At 48.9% G+C, this 6,441-nt stretch overlaps 2 pseudogenes; one reads left to right on the top strand and one right to left on the bottom strand.

The window, feature by feature from the left end:
• Window positions 1–1,499: 1,499 nt before the first annotated feature.
• Window positions 1,500–1,742, top strand: LOC144599854 (U6 snRNA-associated Sm-like protein LSm6 pseudogene; annotated as a pseudogene).
• Window positions 1,743–2,204: 462 nt separating this feature from the next.
• LOC144599853 (U6 snRNA-associated Sm-like protein LSm6 pseudogene) lies at window positions 2,205–2,447 on the bottom strand (annotated as a pseudogene).
• Window positions 2,448–6,441: the final 3,994 nt, after the last annotated feature.

The following is a 6,441-nucleotide window of genomic DNA, read 5'->3' as shown; positions in this document are numbered from 1 at the left end:
TGAAATTGTCGTTGCATATATTGGCAGGTGTCTGTCGAGGCAGGAGTAGTGGATGTTTCAAAACTAACTCATTTTTGAACTTTGCCTATTTCTGCCGCAAGGGTGTTGGCCAGAGACATTATAAGTCATCACATTTACTGGCTGCACATTTTTAACACTTTCTGATTTTATGTAGGGGTTCTGCCTCACACCATTTCATGTACCGAGTTTCACCTTCCCAAGTAAAAGAATTCCAGTGTATACAAGCTCAGTCACTCCATTCTTTCAACATATGACAGTCCCGGCCTTAACCTCGTGAACCTACGCTCAATAGCAAGACAGTCCCGCCATTAACCTCGTGAACTGCCTCAATAGCAAGAATGTCCTTCCTCAAATTTGGAGACCAAAACTGCGCACAATACTCCAGGTGTGGTCTCACTAGAGCCCTGTACAACTGCAGTAGGACCTCTTTGCTCCGATACTCAACTCTTGTTATGAAGGCCAACATGCTTTCGTCATTGCCTGCTGTACCTGCATGCTTACTTTCAGTGACTGATGAACAAGGACACCTAGGTCTCGTTGTACTACCCCTTTACCTAACTTGACACCATTCAGATAATAATCAGCCTTCCTGTTCTTGCCATCAAAGTGGATAACCTCACATTTATCCACATTAAAACGTATCTGCCAGGCATCTGCCCACTCACCCAACCTGTCCAAGTCACCCTACATCCTCATAGCATCCTCCTCACACTTCACACTGCCACCCAGCTTTGTGTCATCTGCAAATTTGCTAGTTACTTTTAATCCCTTCATCTAAGTCATTAATATATATTGTAAATAGCTGCGGTCCCAGGACCGAGCCTTGTGGTACCCCACTAGTCACTGCCTGCCATTCTGAAAGGGACCCATTTATCCCTACTCTTTGTTTCCTGACCATAAGCTTGTTTACGATCATGATTACAATGACTTCAAAGGAGTCACCTTAGTTGAAACTAAAGAAAGAAATCAAGGAGACACAAGAAACTGAAGATGCTGCATTCTTGAGCAAAAATCAAAGTGCTGGAGGAACTCAATGGATCAGGTAGCATCTGTAGAGGGAATGAATAGACAATGTTTCGGGTTGGGACTCATCTTCAGACTGATGGAGTAGGCAGTGCTGGATTAACAGTAGCAAAAGTAGCATTTGCTAAGGGCCCCGCACTTTCGAGGGCCCCGTGCTAAATGCTTGAAATCGGCATCCCACTGAGGGGCACTGTGTTGCGCGCGCCACGCCCAACCACCGCGGTTTGAAAGTGTTGGCGGGGCTGCGCGGACTAAGGTTGCCAACTTCCTCACTCCCAAATACGGGACAGGGTGACGTCACTGCCCCGCGCCCCAGATGATCTCACCCAGCCAGCGGCCATGTGCTCCTGCTCCACCAATGGCGGCCGCCCGGGCCGGGAGGCGGGTTGCTATGCAACCTCGGCCATGTTCTAATCAAGGCATCAGTGGACGGTGCATAGGCTGAAGGGCGCAAAATGAGCCTGCGAAAGCAAACGCCCAGTGATTTTCTTAAACAAATCATAGGGAGGCCAGTGGTGGTTAAACTGAACTCGGGTGTGGATTACCGAGGTGTTTTAGCCTGTTTGGATGGATATATGAACATAGCACTGGAACAGGCAGAAGAATATGTAAATGGTCAACTTAAGAACAAATATGGAGATGCATTTATTCAAGGCAACAATGTGTTATACATCAGCACACATAAGAGAAGACTTTAGATGATGTTGTAGACTGAAGTTGATTTTTGATTTGAAAAGCATAATTTTTTTAATGTATTAAAATCTTTTCTTTAACTCTTTTGAAAATGTAGTTTTCTGCACTATATAACTATATAGGCCGCCTAACGGAGGTTTTCTTTTTACATGTACATCAAGTCCTTTATTCACAATGTTTTCAGCAGTATATTAGCTTCTATCCAAACATTCATGTTCCTTTAATTGTATACAATACGTCCAAGATAGGCCAGTACCAGTCAGAATAAGATATCACGTTTGACATATACCTCACAGCCATTATCTGGTAAGCCAAACTAAGATATGGATTAAATCATCCTTTATCGAGAAATTACCAGTTATATAGTGTAGAAAATTAAATTTTCAATAGAGTTAAAGAAAAGTTTTGTTACATTAAAAGAATTATGCCTTTCAAATCAAAACTCAATCTTCAAACTACACCATCATCTAAAGTCTTCTCTTATGTGTGCTGATGTACAACACATTGTTGCCTTGAATAAATGCATCTCCATATTTGTTCTTAAGCTGACCATTTACATATTCTTCTGCCTGTTTCAGTGCTATGTTCATATATCCATCCAAACACGCTAAAACACCTCGGTAATCCACACCCGAGTTCAGTTTAACCACCACTGGCGTCCCTATGATTTGTTTAAGAAAATCGCTGGGCGTTTGCTTTTGCGGGCTCATTTTGCGCCCTTCGGCCAATGCACGGTCCACTGATGCCTTGATTAGAACGCAGCCGAGGTTGCGTAGCAACCCGCCTCCCGCCCTGGGCGGCCACCATTGGTGGAGCAGGAGCACATGGTCGCTGGCTGCGTGAGGTCACGTGGGGCGCGGAGCGGTGATGTCACCTTGTCCCATGGGGGTGGGGTGGGCGTTTGAGAGACGCCAAAGAGATTTAATAATTAAAATTTAGAAATTAAAAAGGGAGAGGAGAGAGAGGGAGGGTGGAAACTAACCCGAAGAATGAAAACCCACAAACGCCTGGCGGTCAAACCCTGAACACCGCTGGTAGCACTCAAATACGGGACAAGGGCTGTCCCGTATGGGACAACCCAATTTAGCCCAAATTACTGGATGTCCCGGCTAATATGGGACAGTTGACACCCCTACCGCGGACCAATGGGCAGCCGGCGTGTCACCGCCCAACCGCCAACCCCGAGACACAGACCCTCACCCCTCCACACACACCCAGAGGGACAGAGACTGGCAGCAAGACAGACAGAGACAGGCAGCAGCAGTGGCACAAAGGTGAGAGACCGGGGTAGACTGTGGGGTGGGGGGAGCACCTAGAGATGCCAACTGTCCCGTATTAGCCGGGACATTCCGCATTTTGGGAAAAAGTTGTTTGTCCCGTACGGGACCGCCCTTGTCCCATATTAGGCCCGTGGGCCGCTGTAGGCCCCGACACTGTAGGCCCGGACAGTGTAGGCTAACGGAGCTCGTTAACGTTAATGGAGTTCGGGGAGCGGGGCCGAGTGTGCTCGGGGAGCGGGGCCGAGTGTGTTCGGGGAGCGGGGCCGAGTGTGTTCGGGGAGCGGGGCCGAGTGTGTTGGGGGAGCGGGGCCGAATGTGTTTGGGGAGCGGTGCCGAGTGTGATCGGGGAGCGGGGCCGAGTGTATTCGGGGTGCGGGGCCGAGTGTGATCGGGGTGCAGGGCCGAGTGTGTTTGGGGAGCGGGGCCGAGTGTGATTGGGGAGCGGGGCCGAGCGTGTTCGGGGAGCGGGGCTGAGTGTGATCGGGGAGCGGGGCCGAGTGTGTTCGGGGAGCAGGGCCGGGTGTGTTGGGGGAGTGGGGCCGAGTGTGATCGGGGAGCGGGGCCGAGCGTGTTCGGGGAGCGGGGCTGAGTGTGATCGGGGAGCGGGGCCGGGTGTGTTGGGGGAGTGGGGCCGAGTATGTTTGGGGAGTGGGGCCGAGTGTGTTTGGGGAGTGGGGCCGAGTGTGTTTGGGGAGTGGGGCCGAGTGTGTTTGGGGAGTGGGGCCGAGTGTGTTTGGGGAGTGGGGCCGAGTGTGTTTGGGGAGCAGGGCCGGGTGTGTTCGGGGAGCGGGGCCGAGTGTGTTCGGGGAGCGGGGCCGAGTGTGATCGCCGAACGGAAGTTGCAACCCACTTCCTGGACCGGGCGGCCGTCATTGGTGGAGCGGGAGCACATGGCTGCTGGCTGGGTGAGGTCACGTGGGGTGCGGGCGGTGACGTCACATTGTCCTGTTGGAGACATCAGCCAAACCTTAGGTTTACCAAAATCAACTGTTTGGAACATCTTTAAGATTAAAGAGAGCACTGGTGAGCTTACTAATCGCAAAGGGACTGGCAGGCCAAGGAAGACCTCCACAGCTGATGACAGAAGAATTCTCTCTATAATAAAGAAAAATTCCCAAACACCTGCCCGACAGATCAGAAACACTCTTCAGGAGCCAGCGCTGCCGTCGCAGCTGCGGCTTGCCTGCAGTCCGTCTGTCTTTTGTGTTTTTTGTTGTTTTTGTCTGAATTGTAGTTTTAATATGGTGTAGTGTTGTATGTTTATGTTTGGGGGGGGGGTGGGAGGGAACGGGAACTGTAACATTCTCCCTCCCGAACGGAGACGCGACCTTTGTTTCTGTGTTGTGTCTCCGTTCCCGTTGCGGCCTACCACCCGCCATGCACCTGGGGCTCTGGTTCGCAGAGCCGGCGGCCCGGACTCACCACTTGCGGCGCTGGCTGCCTGCGGATGCTGCGGGAACGGCTGCGATTCGTCTCCGGAGGCTGCGGCGCGGGCCACGTGGACGTCGGAAGCCCACAGGCCCCTGGGTGGGGGCCGACATCGGGACCTCCGGCAGCAGCAGAGGCAGCGTGTTCACCCGCCCCGAATCGGGGGGCTTGGGTCGGCCCGCCGCGGACCTTTCACCGTCTGGCGCGGCCTGGAATAGGCCGTGGACCTTTCACCGTCCAGCGGGGGCTTCAATATCGGGAGCCCCGACCGCCCCGACGTGGCAACTCCAACAGCCTGACCATGGGAGAAGACGGCAGGGAAGAGAAAAGACATTGTGGCCTTCCATCACAGTGAGGAGGGGACTGGAGGAGACTCACTGTGATGGATGTTTCTTTTTGTTTGGTGTTAGTTGTGATTGTATGTGTTATTGCATTTTTATTGATTAATCTTATTGGTCTTATTGTTCAACTGCGGGTAATGTTTCATTTCACTACACATTTATGTGTATGTGACAAATAAACGACTATTGACTATTGAGTCAGGTGTGGCTTTGTCAATGACTACTGTTCGCAGATGACTTCATGAACAGATATACAGAGATTACCCTGCAAGATGCAAACCACTGGTTAGCCTCAAAAATAGGTGGCCAGATTACAGTTTGCCAAGAAGTGCTTAAAAGAGCAACCCCAGTTCTGGAAAAAGGTCTTGTGGACAGATGAGACGAAGATTAACTTATATCAGAGTGATGGCAAGAGCAAAGTATGGAGGAGAGAAGGAACTGCCCAAGATCCAAAGCATACCACCTCATCTGTGAAACATGGTGGAGGGGGTGTTATGGCCTGGACATGTATGGCTGCTGAAGGTACTGGCTCACTTATCTTCATTGATGACACAACTGCTGATGGGAGTAGCATAATGAATTCTATAGACACATCCAATCTGCTCAAGTTCAAACAAGTGCCTCAAAACTCATTGGCCGGCGGTTCATTCTGCAGCAAACCAATGATCCCAAACAAACTGTTAAAGCAACAAAGGAGTTTTTCAAAGCTCAAAAATGGTAAATTCTTGAGTGGCTAAGTCAATCACCCGAGCTGAACCCAATTGAGCATGCCTTTTATGTGCTGAAGAGAAAACTGAAGAGGACTAGCCCCCGAAACAAGCATAAGCTGAAGATGGCTGCAATACAGGCCTGGCAGAGCATCAGCAGAGAAGACACCCAGCAATTGGTGATGTCCATGAATCGCAGACTTCAAGCAGTCATTGCATGCAAAGGATATGCAACAAAATACTAACATGACCACTTTCATTTACATGACATTGCTGTGTCCCAAACATTATGGTGCCCTGAAATGAGGGGATTATGTATAAACACTGCTGTAATTTCTACATGATGAAACAAAAATGTATAAAAATGGCCTTTATTAAAATCTGACAATGTGCACTTTAACCACATGTGATTTTTTTCTATTACAGATCTCAAATTGTTGAGTACAGAAGCAAATAAATAAATGATGGGTTTTTGTCCCAAACATTATGGAGGGCACTGTATGTGGATTGTGCCCAGCCTGATTTCTGTATGTGTGTGTTTGCTACCTCTTGCTGTTGTCCCACTGATATTAATTATTATTATTTTATTGTGTTTTCTGGTTATGCAGTTGGGAGTCTACAAATTTAGATCTGCCCTGCCTTTGTCACGTCAGCTGAGTGTTTTGAGTATTTCTGCTTTACTTCCTGTTTATGCCACAGTGTTAAAGGAAGTGGGGGGCTTTTTGAACTGAAAAAAAAAGATCTAATCATTGTAATTGAGATAAAATTAATTTGCCTCTCATTCTCCACAGTGATTTTATTAATTCTACATAAAATGACTAACAAGATTATTTGCTGAGTGTATTCTCAGTTTTAACATTAGATAACGAGAGTGTGCAATACAATGCACATTTGAATCATCTACTGTTTGTGTTAACAGTGCTGTCCTTAACACTGTGGAAATAAGGT

Source organism: Rhinoraja longicauda, chromosome 14 (assembly GCF_053455715.1).
Source record: "Rhinoraja longicauda isolate Sanriku21f chromosome 14, sRhiLon1.1, whole genome shotgun sequence".
Taxonomy (NCBI): Eukaryota; Metazoa; Chordata; class Chondrichthyes; order Rajiformes; family Arhynchobatidae; genus Rhinoraja; species Rhinoraja longicauda.
Note: the sequence above shows the minus strand (reverse complement) of the source record. Positions and strands in the feature narration are given on the sequence as shown.